The sequence below is a fragment of the Mesoplodon bidens genome (genome assembly GCF_964165515.1).
Source record: "Mesoplodon bidens genome assembly, contig: HAP1_SCAFFOLD_636, whole genome shotgun sequence".
In the NCBI taxonomy this organism is placed as follows: domain Eukaryota; kingdom Metazoa; phylum Chordata; class Mammalia; order Artiodactyla; family Ziphiidae; genus Mesoplodon; species Mesoplodon bidens.
The window spans coordinates 200,798-218,077 of NW_027671766.1; the positions used below are offsets into that span (position 1 = coordinate 200,798).

At 38.5% G+C, this 17,280-nt stretch overlaps 1 pseudogene across 1 annotated transcript; it reads left to right on the plus strand.

Annotated features, from left to right (window-relative positions):
* Window positions 1-4,087: 4,087 nt before the first annotated feature.
* LOC308611096 (3-hydroxyisobutyrate dehydrogenase, mitochondrial-like) lies at window positions 4,088-8,517 on the plus strand (annotated as a pseudogene). The gene is made up of 2 exons: window positions 4,088-4,099; window positions 7,199-8,517. The product of its transcript is annotated as a 3-hydroxyisobutyrate dehydrogenase, mitochondrial-like (transcript).
* The last annotated feature ends 8,763 nt before the right edge of the window (window positions 8,518-17,280 follow it).

Here is a 17,280-nt window from a genome sequence, read left to right on the forward strand (position 1 = left end):
TTCTCCATGTGAATCTTTTTCTTCTTTCCAGTTTTATTGAGATGTAATTGACATGTAACACTGTATAAGTTTAAGGTGTACAGCATCATAATTTGATACATGTATATATTGCAAAGTGATTACCACAATAAGGTTAGTTAACACATCCATGACCTTACACAATCAATTACCTTTTGTGTGTGTGTGTGTGTGTGTGTGTGTGTGTGTGATGAGAACATGTAAGATCTACTATCTCGGAAACTTTTGAGTATGCAATAGAGTGTTGTTAACTATAGTCACCATGCTGTACATCAGACTCCCAGGATTTATTCATCTTATAACTGGAAGGTTATACCCTTTGACCAACAACTCCCCATTTCCTCCACTCCCCAGCCCTTGACGGCCACCATTCTACTCGGTTTCTGTGAGAGCAGCTTAGATTACACGTAAAAGTGAGATTATGCAGTGTTTGTCTTTCTCTCTCTGACGTATTTCACTTAGCATAATGCCCTCAAGGTTCATCCAAGTTGTTGCAAATGGCAAGATTCCCTTATTTTTTAAGGCTGAATAACATTCCATTCTACATATGTGCCATATTTTCTTTATTCATTTGTCTGTCAATGGACACTATAGAAACAGAAACTCACTCAGTTCCTACAAGTGTCCAAGGTAACAATAGACAAAATATGGATGTTGGTGGGTGTAGATCCAGGCAGTAGGTTAGACTACATCCCACAGGCAGGAAGGCCGCTATTTTAGGAGGAGCTGCCTTGAATATGAATCAAATAATAATTGATTTATATATCACCAGTTCAGAACTAACTCATCTGTTTTCAACACCTCACCATAGATATGAAATGAGAATGAGTGGAAAAAGAGGCTTCTGAAGGCAAACAGTCATAAAACCCATTATTATTCTGTAAAAAGGAGACTATACAGTCTTACCTTCAGAACCTCAACTCAAACAAAGACATGTAGCAGCCTTAGTAGGATATAATCGCAACAGAAAAAATACAAGCAGAAGGCAGAGGAAAAAGAAGTGCCATTTGGTATGGGAATAAATAGCTCTGTATGTCTCAAAAGCCTCCTATAAACATGTCTGGGTGTCAATATAGTGTAATAATTAATATCCATAAACCCTGAGTCTTAAGAAAAAAGAACTGTATCTTTTGCTTTCTTTTAGAAAGGGACAGAAAGGTAACTATATTTGCTTTAATAAATACAGAGACTTAGTGCACTTAAATATTTGATCAACTAATTTAAAAAATGTTTCTTACAGTATACATCATTTTCTGATGAAACGGGTAAAATAAGGTTCTAGGGTGTGAGGAGGGCATGCGGTATTCTACACATTTTCTTTTCTGTCCTTTTGTAGCTGAATATCCTTTTCCAGGCCTAAAGAAGTAGTAAAATTATGCACCTAAGATTGAATAAAAGGTTTCATAGACATATTTTACATATATGCCATTAGATTTCCACAGAGTTATTTCAGGCTGCTGACAGGTTGCTTGCTTGAGCTGAGACCCCTCTAAACAAAGCCCAGGAAGAAGCTAACAACTGTGAAAGCCAACTTATTTATTCTGTGAGTAACTTGGCTGCAGAGCAGACTAATTACCCCTTTAACCACACTGTTTGAACTCATTGTACTTATCTGGGAATCACTATTCTGAAAGTAGAGAAGGGGACTAGGGAAGTTAAAAGAGACAAAAGATCTAAATATGGTCTCTTTGCAGAATCTCAAAGGTCAGGCAACAGGCTTCTTTCTGATGGTTTTAAAAAGAGAAGATGAGCTGTGGTTTAAAGGTCCACTTTGGAATTCAAATTCTACCTCAGGTGTAGCCTGAATGCTAGTCTCCACCTTGAGTGAATCACTGAAGGATCATTTCTCAGCACATAGTCAGTGTTTGTTAAATTTTCATATTATTTTATCCCAGTGAATAATATTGCTGAGGGATTTTGAAACTATTAAATTCCGCCAAAGGACTTGATTCTGTAATGATACCAAACCTTGGAAAATAAAGGAAGTAGAGATTGGTGAATCCTTGACAAATTATTAGAGTTGTAACTGATTGTTTCATAAGGAAAGATAGGGAATGGATCACTTAGGAAACTGAATGAATACTTTGAATCTCATCTATTTCTGTTAAAACTACAGGTTAGTTGAGCTCAAAAATTGTAGGTATAAAAATTGTGTTTTTTGGTAATAAAATTTGTTTTAACCCTTCTCTCAATTATGCATTTAAATGTTGACCAATTCACAAGTAACTGTTTACAGTCGATGGATTGGCCAGTGGCTTTGGGATCATTCATTTTATAGTCTGGGATTTCCAGTGTGATCTTTATTTTCCCATTTATACTCTATTTCATACATTTTATTAGCAGTAGTAGTAGAAATAGTAGTAGTAGTATCATTATTATTTAGTTAGAGTAGAAATGTTTCTATAACTTCTTACGATCAGACATATACTAAACAACACACATTTTGAAAGCACTGGTGTTGGAGTAAATTCGATGTTGATGAGACTAGTCACTGCCCTTAAAGGAGCTTGTCTTCTAGTTGGAAAGATGTGACATATACAATAATCTGAGGCATTAAGTAAATACATGGGTCTGAGGGCAGAAGATCCTGAAGGAAGCAAGCTACAAAGAACTCATTTTGAATCCTGGCATTAATATTGGCAGATCTCCTCACACCTTTTTACGACAGTTATAGACAAAGCAAGTAAGACTGGAGAATACACTGCAATGGCCCAACTAAGATTTAACGTCATTTCAGCCTAGGGGATTCTTTCTAGGCTTTGAGTATATGATAATTTAAATGCTACCTAAATAGTAAATTTACTTTAATGCTGACAACGTAGAAAAGATACTTTGCTGCAAAAGTATACACAGTAGTAACAGGTGGATTTTGGAAGAAACTAATATTTTGTCTTATACTGGTAACTACACTATTGCCCCAGACCTAGCAGCAGCCTTTACTCTTTGTTGTTTTCTTCTAAGACTGAAGAGCCTCTTTATTGTTTGTGCTGATTTTTTCCCACCAACAGATCTCAGAGCAATCTGAGTGCACTGGCCAGTTGGGACAAAATTATCATTAGAATTCTTGGCTAGAGAAGAAAGCTCCTAATTTAAGAATGGCTTTTTGCCTTCTGAGAGCTCAGAAGAGCACATTGCAAGCCATCTACATTTATAAAACATGTTTTAGTATGGAAAATTTCAAACATCTACAGAAATAAAGAGAAAGAAGTAGAAACTTTCATCCATTGTTCTCATCAAATGTCCATTTCAGGCCAATAGATTGTCTCTGCACCCTCTCTTACTACTACCACCATCATCCCCAGCAATTTTAAAGCAAATCCCAGATTTCTTTTTCTCAGTGAAAACGTCAGTATCCATATTTCTAAAATGCAAGAACTGCCCTTTTTAAGCTCAACTATGTCATTACCACACATCCGCAAATAATAATGATTCCTTAATATCAACAAATAGCCAGTCAGTTCATGTTTCCTTGATTGTCCTCTAAATGTATTTTTATTTTAATAACCATTATTTATTTGATTGCTGATCCAAACACAATTTCTTTTAAAGTATAGGTTTAAAAGAACTCAGTTTGCTCATTTTTCTTGCAAGTATTTGTCCTTGAATTCAAAGCATTCATCCAGTAGGGTTCCCAACTGTCTGGATTATGCTGATTGCATCCCCTTTCTGCTTATATGTTTATCATGCTCCTTTGGTCCATGTATTTACTGTCAGTTGGTAGATAGATCTAGAGCACTGACATAATTCAGGTGTGATTTTTTTGTCAAGTTTACTTCATAGATAATACTGATGAATTCCAAAAGGAACTATAAAGTGTCTGTCTTACTGTGACGTTGCAGCCATTAATGATCAATGTCTAGATCCATTAATTTATTAAGGGTACCAAATGGTGATATTCTACTAACTAGATGATTATTCATTTACTAGCTAGAACATTATTTCATCAACTACTTGGTTGCCCTGAGTTACAGTTTAATTAGGAAAGGAAGAATAAATGTTTCTTTTATTTTATTTACCAGTTTTACAAAAAAAGAAAAAACAAGAGAGAGAAAGGTTGACTCTTCCAAAGATGACTAATGAGGTATTTTCTTGCTTTGTTGTTGTTTTCAGTGAGGTTGTTATAAATATCGATGCAGAGATTGTCCCCTCTTAGGTTCACGGATCCTGTTCAAGTTGGCTCCTGAGTCCTTTCCACACAACCACAGTAGTCTTTGAAGTCTTCCCAGCTCTCTTATATGACAAGAGGTACCAGGAACATCTTGTTCGTTTCTTATGCTGGATTTGAAATCAGCTGTTTCTCCAAGGAGACATTATCCACTGTGTTTATTCAAACTTGTGTTCCTTCTAGTTTAACCTTCTCTCGAGACATGATTTTTTTTAAACAAATTACTTACTGAATTTTTCACCTTTTCAAATCTTGCTATTCTCCAATCACTTCATTTCTGAATTTTTCTAATTTCTTTTATGTTTTTCTTAAAACCAGTTTCTATTCCTTTGAAAATTTCTTTTACTTTTTCCGCAATATCAGGCAATAAATTTCATTTGTTCTGTGGACGTGTCTTTCTGTGACGTTTTCAGGATTTGCTGGAACTTTCTTTTCACCCCTCTTTTTTCTTTTTTTTTCTCACTGATTTTCTACAGGATGTGAATGGAATACTCTTCTGTCGCTCATTTTTAAATGAAATAAGTTTCCACTTTAGGAGGGAAACATAGATCAGAATATAATTTCTAGCTTCAGAACTCCAGGGCTCACTATCTTCTATTATTTTCACAACATAATTTTTTTTATTTATTTATTTTTTGCGGTACGCAGGCTTCTCACTGCTGTGGCCTCTCCCGTTGTGGAGCACAGGCTCCGGATGCGCAGGCTCAGCGGCCATGGTGCACGGACCCAGCCGCTCCGCGGCATGTGGGAGCTTCCCAGACCGGGGCACGAACCTGTGTCCCAGCAGGCGGACTCTCAACCACTGCGCCACCAGGGAGGCCCCACAACATAATTTTAAAAAATGACCTTAAAATTTCTAAAATCTTCCTCCTCGGCCCTCCTATGCCCATTTACCCAGGCCTCCTCTTTCCTGTCCTTGTTGAGTATGGGGATTTGTTCTGGAATGGTGCTTTGGTTTGATAGGTGTCAAGGTTTCACAGACCCCAGAACACTTGGCATCCTCAGAACATTTCAAAGTTCTTGCACTCAGCTGCAAAGTGGAGCCTGCAACATTCACTCCCGGTTTCTGCCGCTGTTCTCAGTGAGTTTTTCAATCTCAGTGAGTTCATGAACCATAGTAACCTTTGGCTCTCCTTAAAGAGAGAGAGAGTCCTTCCCTCGTCTTCCTCCCACACACCTTGGGATACACATATGTAGGTCTTTTTCCTGTTGTTGGTTTGTTCCTACCTGGCTGTATGTTGCAGTTAATGTGGACACCTTGTTGTAGATGTTGTCTGTGGGTTTTTGATCTTGCTATCCTAGATGCTTTTCTTTCTTCTTTGTGGGGGTGGGGGGTTGTGTATTTAGGGGAGGGGTGGCATATTCAGGGATAAAAATCTTCTCTGTAGCCACCACCATTTCCCCAGAATCCTCTGCCATTAATATTTAAAACAAAATCATGGGAATCATTATCCGGATCCTTAGGATAATCATTACACTGTATCTGTCTTTTTTCCAGGCTTCAAGCTGCCTGTGGCTCGCCACGTTAGTATACTGACATGACTGGGCAATGCCTAATTTGATGGGCTCTTTCTGTACTACCTTCCTCCTAATCATGACAGTCTTGTACGCTATACATAGTCTTCTTCACTGATAGGGAATTTAGAAAATACAGGAAGCCATGGGTTTAATAGCTGAAAGTGGAATTAATGTGTTCTTTTTCTCAGGTAAAATATCATAAGACTCCTTAGGCCAAAGTTGTAAAATGAAATCGCAACTTTCCTGGAATCATTTTGCAAACGTGAATGCCCACATAAAGTACACTAGGACTTGAATCCAAGGAATAACACATTTTTAGAGCCTCCAAATGTATAAACTTAGTACAATTCTGCATTACTTCTTAAGGCAACTGAAGAAAATAATTTTGTGATCAAATAAATATTGATTTTATTAACAGTTATTTTAAAAGTTTACAAAACTTATAAAAAATGTTAAGGCTCTATCAGCCTCATCAGTTGTTATTTCTTTTCTAGAATCTTGGATTAAGGAACAGTCGTTTGAGGGGAAACATGGTATAAAATGGGAAGATAATCTAACAGTAAAGATAGTTATATCTCTTCCTGTGTGATGAACTACTCCTAAGCTTGGTGGTTTAAAACAGCAGGCACTTTATCTCCTCACAATTTGTGAATCAGCAGAATGGGCTGGGATCTCCTGGGTGGATCTATCTTGCTTTCACCTGAGGTGACTACTGAGGCTGCCATCATCTGGTTGCTGGACTGGGGCTGGTTGCTTTCACATGTCTGGCCATTGGTGCTGGCTGTGGCCTGTGCCTAGTCTCCACTAGGTTAGCCAGGCTTCCTAACATGTCAGGTTTCCATGAGGACAAGCCCTAAAGCACGAGTGCTCTTCAAGCTTCAGCTCTTGATATGCCATTGGGCCAAAGCAAGTCACGTGACCAAGCCCAGGTCAAGGTGGAACAAAACTACACAGGGTGAGAAAACGGGGGGAGGGGCATTTGCACTGGGGGTCAGTAGTCTAACAAACTGCTGCAATAACTCTATAAAGAAAAACACCCCGGAGGACAACTGGTAAAAAATGAATGTGTGCGGGGTGGGGTGGGGTTTGGCATAGGGGGGCAAAGGCAGTAAACAGAGGCTACCAAAATCTGAAGATTCTGGAATTTTTGGAAAATCCACTGGGATTAAAGGAGTTACACAACCATGTTCTGACACCAGAAGAAAGGTGCCAGTTGAGCATCAGGGAAGTCTAGCGCTCTTCCTCCATCGCATCAATTTTCACGTTTCTTTGACTCAGCATATTTGTAGAATGAATCATGACTTTCTATAAATTTTTAATTCAGTTTTTCAAAGAAATAGTGACCTCGCTTCTATCTGCTGTGCCGCAAAAATGCCGTAGAAAAAAATTCCTTCTGTTAAATCGCTCACTAGGTGAAACTGTATGTGTAACCTAGTACCAAAGAGGTATTAAGAATCGCCACAGCCGAGCCGGCCCTCCGCATCACGCACCCTATAGCAGCCAGTGGGTGAGCCGGGAGTCGAGGAGGTCACCGTGGGAAGGAGGGGCACGGGCAGCGTGGCAGCCTCCTTCCGTCTCCGTGGAGCCACCTCCGGCCTCCGGTACAGGGAGTCGTCTGCAGCAACCAGTGGTGGCCAGCCTTGCAGCGCTGTGTTCTAGGTCAGTAGCTTCCAAGACTCCAGTTGGATTCATTGGAGTAGGCAACGTGGGGAGTCCAGTGGCAAAAGAGCTCATGAAACATGGCTAGCCACTCACCATTGTTGATGTGTTCCCTGATTCATGCAAAGAGCTTCTAGATGCAGATGAACCCTGTAGTGTCTTCTGCAGGGGATGTAGCCGAAAAAGGTGACAGAATTATTACAATGCATCAATGCACTAGAAGCTTATTGTGGAGCAAATGGAATTCAAAAAAAAGTGAAGAAAGACTCACTATTAATAGATTCCAGTACTGTTGATCCTGTGGTTTTCGGAGAATTGGCCAAAGAAGTTGAGAAAATGGGAGCGGTTTTCACGGATGCCCCTGTTTCTGGTAGTGTGGGAATGGCTCGATCTGGCCACCTCACACTTAGGATGGGAGGGGTTGAGCTGCTGTGGTGCATGGGCTCCCATGTGGTGCATCGTGGAGCTGTTGGGACTGGCCAGGCTTCGAAGATCTGCAAAAACTTGCTGTTAGCTATTAGTAGGATTGGAACTGCTGAAGCTATGAATCTGGGACTCAGGTTAGGGCTTGACCCAAAACTCTTGGCTAAAATCCTAAATACGAGCTCAGGACAATGTTGGTCAAGTGACACTTATAATCCTGTACCTGGGGTGATGGATGGAGTTCCCTCGGCTAATTACTATCAGGGCGGATTCGGAGCAACACTAATGGCTAAGGATCTGGGATTAGCATGAGACTCTGCTACCAGCACAAAGAGCCCAGTCCTTCTGGGCAGTCAAGCCCATCAGATCTGCAGGGATGTTGTGCGTGAAGGGCTACTCAAAAAAAAAAGACTTCTCATCCGTGGTCCAGTTTTTGCAAGAGGAGGAGACATTCTGAGTTTGCCCTCTGGCTGTGAACACTGAAACATTGAAACCAAACTGTGTCTTGGAGCCCCTTATGGCTCACTCCACAGGAAAATGGGCTTAATCAAAGGTCAGCTGTCTGCTTTTGAGTGTGTAGGTCAGGGGTTCCCAACCCCTTGGCCTTGGACGGGTACCAGTCCACAGCCTCTTAGGAACCGGGCTGCACAGCAGGAGGTGAGTCGCAAGCAAGCCAACTAAGCTTCATCTGCTGCTCCCTATGCCTCACATTACCGCCTGAACCTCACACACCCCGCCCCCCCTCCCTGGAAAAATTTGCTTCCAGGAAACCGGTCCCTGGTTCCAAAAAGTTTAGGCACCTCTGGTCTAGGTCACAGTAGATCCTGGGATTTTTCACCCATTCTAAACTGCTTATTCTTTTTATCTATTTAGCAAACATATCATCTGTAATTTTTTTCTCTGCAAGCCACTGATGGTAACTGCTAGCTAGCTAGCTGATTGGCCTTTTTCAAAAGTTTGATTCCTAAGCATCTTCAGCTAAAACGCTGCCTACTTCACTCAGGATATTATTTACTCCACTTTACAAATAAAACTAAAATTGTTTTCAACAGGATAAAATCTATCCTCGAGGAAAGAAAAGAAATTGGTGTGAGAAAAGATATTAGAGAAAGGGGAAGTATAGTGAGTTACTACCTGTGTCCCTCAGAAAATTTGTCCTGTTAAATAACCCAGTGGTGATATTCTTGCATTGAGATTACTGGTTTATTTTCTAGGAGTTGTTAAAGCAAGAGAACTCCTTGCTGCATGTTATGTAATTTGGACTCTGTTACATTATCTTGTTGTGCCCCTCTTGTAACAACTTCCCATACTCAGCAAACTTGTTTTTTCATATTTTTGCTTCCTTGTCCATTTTTACTGCATATTTTTTGACTTCAAAAGAATGACATCTTTAGAACTGTTTCAGAGCCAACGATGATATGTGCTTTAGATAATTATTACACTATGCTAAATATAACCATATTCTTTTGAATTCAAATAGATTTCTATGCTGATAAAAAAAGAGAGGCACATTTCATCAATGTTTAAATAGTATCCTTCTTCCTCTAAAACTTAAAATAGGATTCAGTCTGATTGCTAAAGGGTTATTTTCTTCAACAACAAGAGCTGACTTAGGCCATTTCTTGGCAGTGGAATCTGAGCATAGAGGTCCCTGTCTGACTGCCCTTTGTTTCTCACTCACAGTATCCTGGGTGAGTGTAATGGACGGGCGTGCCCTTATGACTTAGCCCACTGCTACTGCTCCTGATGAGGGCTAATGGTGTGGGCCACTTTAAATCTTGCCCAGCAAAGTGCTGACATCTGGGGTTTCCTATCAAGTTTACCAGATATTTCACAGTAATTTCATAATTTACACAACATAAAAACACTGATTTTGAGCTTAGGAAAGCATTTCATTTAAACAGATAGAGAACACTACTCTACAAAATGGTTTAAAATTTGTGAGCAATTGCATTAAATAAACTCTAATATAAATTAATCTAATACAAGTAAACTAATAGTTGCAAAGCTACTGGTTGCTTCAGAAGCGGTGGCTACGGATAACTTCAAAGTTGTTTCCTCAATTCATTAAGAGGAGAAACTATTTGCTGTCAGCTTCTTCTTGGGGAAGCTTAGTTTGATGCTGATTCGCGTTATGAATGTATAGGAACCATTACTGGTTCTTCCTTTCCATATTCAGTGCACCATTATACTTCTATCCTCTTAAGATCTGGATATCTGTTACTGCTACTGTTGGCTGGAGCCTGGGAGGAGGAAAGCTATCAAGAAAAAAGGTCAACAAGTGTTAAAGATTTTTAGCATACCACTGAGCCTTTTTATCAACCATAATCATAAGAAATAATAATTAAAATTACTTATAGCCTGGTCAGTGAGACCTTGAGTAAATTGTGGAAGCATCCATGTTTCATACAGTTTCAGGGGATGGATATTTCCTGTTATTAACTCTATATCCTCTTCAACTGGAACAGAGAGACCTTTCTCTGTTGAAGCAGTTTTGTCTTTTTCCTGGGCATTTTCAGTTTTCTCTTAGGAGAGACTTGTAAAGCTTACATATACAAACTTACACATACACGTATAAAGCAAAGAAGGGATAGGGCAGTCTTGAGAGGACACGGTTTTGTAGCAGGCACACAAGACAGAGCTAATACTCCCTGATTGCATTTGCCTCCCTAGCCCCATCTCCTTTGTGGAAAGCATCAGCATTCTGACTGGTCTCTGCACCCCACTAACTGGACGGAACACTGCATTGGCATTCTTAGGGAGCACTGATGGTCCCTCCGGAAACTGTGGTTAGAGCTTGTGCAGCCAAAGTGCACAGGAAAGAATCAAATATACTTCAGATAACATGCTTACTCTGTTTTGCTTAATTAGCACTTACTCCCTGTAAGAGGCTGATTTCTGCTTTGACAGGGAGTAATCGAACTCGGTATTCACGCAAACCATAAAATTAAAGTTAACATACCTCAGCTTTTCATCCTACTGGAAGAAATGTATGAAATCTAAAGTTATTTTTTAATTGCTGCTGTTTAGAATGCCTGAAGCCCATTTGCTGAACTTGTTAAAGAGCAGTGTTAATGAGGGTATTTTTCGTTTCTTTCTTTTCCGACCACAGCATGAATTCTCAGCCCAAAGTGTGCCCTGTTTCCCACAATAGAGACAGGGGAAAAAGTGCGAGTCTCTCACCACAAAGCATGAGACAACTACAAATACTTCTCTCCCAGAGTTAACATTGATGAGAGTCTTTGTGGAAAAGAACTTCCTCTTTTTGCGGGAATACAGTAGAAATGCAAGATGTATTCTCCACAATTTCACTATTGGAAAAATAATTTCATAGTCTCTCTCTCTCTCTCTCTCTCTCTCTCTCTATATATATATATATATATATATATATATATATTTTTTTTTTTTTTTTTTTTTTTTGCGGTACGCGGGCCTCTCACTACTGTGGCCTCTCCTGTTGTGGAGCACAGGCTCTGCACACGCAGTCTCAGCGGCCCTGGCTCACAGGCCCAGCTGCTCCGTGGCATGTGGGATCTTCCCAGACCGGGGCACGAACCCGTGTCCCCTGCATCAGCAGGCGGACTCTCAACCACTGCGCCACCAGGGAAGCCCCATAGTCCATATTTTTTATTGGTCTTCTTAAAAACATACACAGTGTTTACAATAAGGAGTAAAAGAGAAGATTTTCAATGTGATATTTCAAGGAGCATTTTGTAAAGGCAGGATCCAGTGCCAACTTTGGAAAATTAACACACACCTATGAGATCAAAGAGTCACCTGCAAAAAATTTTATTATGTTTTTCTTTCATACTAGTTTCCTAAAGGTGCATTGTTACTTCTTGGTAATGTAATAGTCAGAAAATACAGCAAATAGTTTCTCCTCTTAATGGTGGCCATTTGAGGAAGAAGTAGCTCTTACATAAGTGTCTAGTGACCTTATCTCTTTTGATACAATACCTCTTGGTTTCAGAGGCTTGCACAGATTTCCTCTAAATGAATAAACTTAGTAAGATTTTTCTAACTATCAGTCTAAAAGTAGATTTAGAAATCTACTTCTGAAGCAGTTTTGTTAAGTAATTATTGGTCAGTTCTCTTTCTGATTGGTACTTCTTTCTGCAAAACAAATCCCTGTACTTAGAACAATTAATACCACCATCCCTGGCTCCTTGATTATTACACAGTGATGTTTCTTGAGAAAAAAGCTTACCCTTTTTGGGGGGAAACTTCAGTCCCTGAAGTAATACTTCATTAAAACTAGATCTGCTTCTAATGCCAGTGTGATGCAGATCAGTATCCCCTTTCTTTTGACTTTCCAGGATGTGTGAAGAGAATGGTATGGTTTGGTTTAGGAAGGGTTGTAGCTTAAGAGGATTGCATTATGTTTCTGTGTCACTTTGGGGGATTTTATTTCAATATTATATCCTGTTCTGTAAAAACACCCTAGTCATTCTCTTACTTATTATTAAATAATTAAACGCTGCCCTTTGTTTACTTTCCCCTTCTGATCAGAAGACTCCTCTCCACTCTAGGCCTTGATCTGAGTTCCCATTCATCAGCTTGTAGTAGATACACTTCTGGTTTCTGAAGTCAGACAGATATGGGTCCCATTTCTGTCTTCATCAGTTATAATTTAGCCTCTGATATATGCATACCAGAGCTGGGAGTGACAAACATTTTGCTTCTCCTTATTTTCCCAGGGTTCTGTGCATTTTAATAGAGGATCACAATATTTGAAGTAGAGCTGGGATGGGGTGGAACGAAAGAGCAGGAAAACATGCTTTTAGGAAGGTCTGATATACAAATCACATGGAGGTAACTGCTTGAGGGAAAACCACCCCTACCTGAGTATTGTCAATAAAGTAGCACAGGGAGGCAAACGAATCAATTGTTCACTAAAAATATTCTTCTTTAGAGGAATAAAATTCACAAGAAAGCCTCATTGCAAATAAAATATATTTGTTTTCCTAAAGGAAGATATTTGGAAAGTCGTAGTAAATACCTCTTTTGACCTTCTGTGTCCCTAGTGTTCTATCTCCACTAAGTTTTATGAACACTACATAGAGGAGGAGGCTGAGTCTCAAAGGCCATAAGTAAGAGATGGATTTCAGAGCCTTTGCAAGGTCCTTTATGCCCCATGACTTCCCATTGCTTGTGCTTTTCATCCAGATAGGTGCTTAGGATACCAGAATGAATACATCTCTTTCGAGAGGTTTTTAACAGACATTAGATCTTAAACAAGTACAACACCTAACAAATAGAACAGAATGCTTTATTTAAAGCAGAAACAGAATAAATGCTCACCTAGTATCATTTAAATCCCCATTAAATTATTTTTTGAATCAACATGTTTATATTTGAGGGTATTTTCTTATTTTTTCCTAGTTCCCTTTACTTGCACCTCCTTTCTTTTTCACTTTTCCCAACTGAAATGTTTATGGTTTCAAAAGTAATTACTTCTTGAAGAAAGTTTTCATGTATACTAAGTGCTACCTAATGGAAGCCATAGCATAGAGTCTGCTAGCGTTTAGAGTGGTATAATACATAGCCAGGTTGAATCAAGTGGGAGAGAAGGTTCATCATTCTTTTAAACTGGCAGTGTTGCCAGAGGTGGATTAATATGCTCTTTGAATCTCTTATGTGCTGTAAGTCTCCTTGATCACAATCACTGTGTTAATGGTTGAGGTTTTGAATTAGTGGTGTCTCCTGGGCTCAGCTGGGCCAAGTCCCTTCACCTCTCTGGCCATATTAGGTGATGGTTTTCTCATTTCAATACATGATCTATGTTAGAGGGAGTGTTGACTATACCAGACTTTTAACGTGGGCACCCAGAAAGTGGAAGAATCTCTCTACTGGTGATGAATCATAACTCTTTTCATTGTGAATATAGTCCTTCCCTTAGGTAAGGTAGGAACACCATGAGAAATAGAAAGTTCTCGGGTGTCTGTGGAAGCTGGAGTGCTCTCGACCTGTCAGCTCACTGGCAGAGCAGGCTTCGTCCAGACACTAGAGAACAAAATGTGAAATTGGCACCAGCCAGCCTCTCCATTGCACAGGATATCCCTATTTAAATTTGACAATCGGGATATTTTATAATTTGAAATTCTTGTCATCTGGTTTTCTTTAGTTTTTTCTTTGGGTTGAAAAGACTGAGAAGCTTGTTAAAAAATCTGGAATTCTGACGGTGAGGCTTAACCAGATCTATTGAGTCATCAATCAGCAAACATTGACCAATGCTTACCATTCCCTCAGTTACTATACTAAGGACCCAGACACGTCTCAGATAGTGGCCTTGCTCATTCACTGTATTTACAGTACTTTTTTCTAAATGTAACCAGAGCTCAGGTAAAGACAAGACATTGATTTGAGTCTGAAGTAAACAAAGCTGACTGGTCTGACCCCTTCAGTTTCCAGAATTCTTTTGTTTCAGGTAGTAATTTTCCCAGACCAATAGAACAAAGTCCTATCGTCTATTTATTTAATATTTTATCACAATAGTCCTTGCCCCTTTGACCTCTAGTGAGGAAACTTGCATAAGAAACTAAAATATGCTTAGGTTCTATGGGTAAGTGCAGATAATGATATGAATGAAATTGAAAATGAAAGCAAAGGTAGAAAAGCCAGTTCTGAATAGATGAAGTAAGACAGAGGTATTTGAAAAATCAAGTAGAAAAGATACAATAAGGAATGGAGAGCTTCTGGAAGTTTTCCAATAGGTGAGGGGTTGGTACATCATTTTCTTTTAATAACATGTCTGGCAGTTGTATGCCAGAGAAAGTTATAAGGGGGTTGACTATGTGCATGAAGTCCAGTGAGAACACTGTTTCTGTAGGCCACTGACGGTGTTCTGAGTGTACATTCTATAGTACTAGAAATTAAGTTAGGAAACAAAGGGTAATCTGATGTCATTTTAAATGACATTTCACAAATGATTAGAGAGCTAAAAGGTGTCTTTTTTCACTCAGCCAACACGTTGAGCACGTACTATGGGGCAAGCACTGTGCTTATGGGTAAGAGATAAAAGAAAAAATAAAGGCCAGAGGAACTCAAAAGAGAGTGTGAGAGATGCATAAACAACTCATTACAATCAAATAGGGAGAGGCTATTAAATAAATAGATCATAAAAATGTAACTTTGTAAAACAGAACTTAGAGTCACTAACCCTGCTAATAGGGGATATTAAAGAGAATGCCAACAATGAGGGGGTTTGGAATTAGGTTTTGAATGTCAGTAGGAATGTTCCACGTGGAGAGAAGGTCAGGGGCATACCAGGCAGAAGGAACATCCTGGACTTGAGAACCAACACAATATGTTTAAGTGATTGTAACTGAGATTTTTTTGACTAGAGCGTAGGGTATAAGTTGCCAAATGGTAGAAAATAGAGTATAAAAGTTAGGCTGGAATAAAAGTATAAAGTGTCATAATTCTTATGATGAAAGTTAGGTGTTTTCCTACAAAATGGGTTACTTATAAATATTTTAAAAATAGAGACTGCTGTGTAAGGCTTGAAAAAGCACTAAATCAGAGTTGTACAGAGCTCAGGCTTAGTGGTGAAAATTTCTGTATTTTGTTTTCCAGGTTGGATACTGTTACAATTCTTCAACATTTCTTTTTCCTAAGTAAAGGCATCTGGTGAAAATATGGGATCCATTTTATCCTGGGGAAGTTTTGTCTTAACCTTTCTTCTATGTATTTTTCCTATTTAAAATGCTTTTGCAGAATCAAATCGTACGAAGTTCGGATACTTGAAGTACCTGCTCATATTCTCTCTTGGACATAATGGGAATAATTGGGAAGTCTTCTCTAATTTTGAGACTACCATGACTACTCTCTTATGTTGGTTATTCCTGTAGATGAACCAATTTTAGGTTCATCTGAGTGATTAGTTAAACTTACTCCTCACAGATTGATTCAGCAGGTCTGAGAAGATATCTCAGAATATGTATATAGAGAGATAAACAGTAAGAAATTACAGTAAGCACAAAAACAGATAAAGATCATTCATAATTCTTCATAAGATCTTATTTTCTCTCATTTCTCTCTTATTTTTTTCATAACTTTTCTTTAATCATATGAAAAAGAAGGGAATTTACATGGAATAACAAAAGATATGCAAAACTTAAGGAAACACAATTTTCTTAAATTTCTCAAACTTATTTGTATAGGATTCAGAATGCACTTAAAATGATTAAATGACTTAAGCTAAATCTTTTTTATTGCAAACTGTTTTAACCCAATTAACCAAGCAAGAAACTGAGAGTCATTCTTTACTCTTCTCCCCACCCTTAAACTCTGGAACAATCCCTAAGAATCGTCATAATTATACTATATATATATATATATGTGTGTGTATATATATATATATATATATATATATATATATATATATATACACACACATATATATATACACACACATATATATACACACATATATGTGTGTATATATGTATACACACACACACACACACACACACACATATGTCCATTCTTCTCTATGTCCATTGTCATATCTTTTACATTTCTTACTCGGATGTAACATCCCAGTTCACTTTTTCCCTGACTCCAGTATTATTTCTGTCTTGTTTATTCTCTGCATTGCAACCTAAATTTCACTCAACGGCTTAGAGCTCTTTGATAGCTTCTCTTTAATTTTGGGGAAAAGGCTTCAAGCACTGTGCTCTTGCCTACTAGTCCACCCTCATCTGCTTTCTCTATCCTTACTTAGCATCTCCTTCTTCCATAAATTTTCAGCAATACTCAGTAGACTTCAGGGTTAGACTTCTCTTACTGATGAACTTTCTCCAGGTAATGTCATCAATTTGTATCATACTTTACTCATTCAATCCTTGGTTAATGCACTCTCATCATACAAGTTTCAAAATAAACATTGAATCTCTGGCTTTTCATGACTTCCATTAGAGATTAAATTCCCTTTCTACGTGTTCTTATAAAACTTGGCTGTCCAGTTACCTATGAGAGGTAAAGTTCTATTTTATAGTTCATTGCCCCTACTACATTGTAAACTGCATGTGAACAATGTCCTTATTTACCAGTGTTGTAGGTACTCAATGAATATTTATTCTGTTAAAAGATTTATTCTGTTAAAAGTTAAGAGACTGTTTATGTTCCATAAATAAGAGAAAATATAGCTCAGAACCAAGTAGTGGCAAGAGGCTTGAATAAAAGTAGACAATATTGAGAGAGAGTAGGAATTTAGGTTAGAGAGTACTTGGTTACTGAATTAATTGTGAAGGTGAGGGATGATTATACAGCGTCCAGAGTTTTATTATTCCTTTAAATTAATTTTTATTAGAGTATAGTTGCTTTACAATGTTGTGGTAGTTTCTGCTATACAGCAAAGTGAATCAGTTATACCTATACATATATTTCCTCTTTTTAATATTTCTAACCATTTAGGTCACCAGAGAGCATTGAGTAGCGTTCCCTGTGCTGTACCATAGTTTATCATTAGTTATCTATTTTATACATACTGGTGT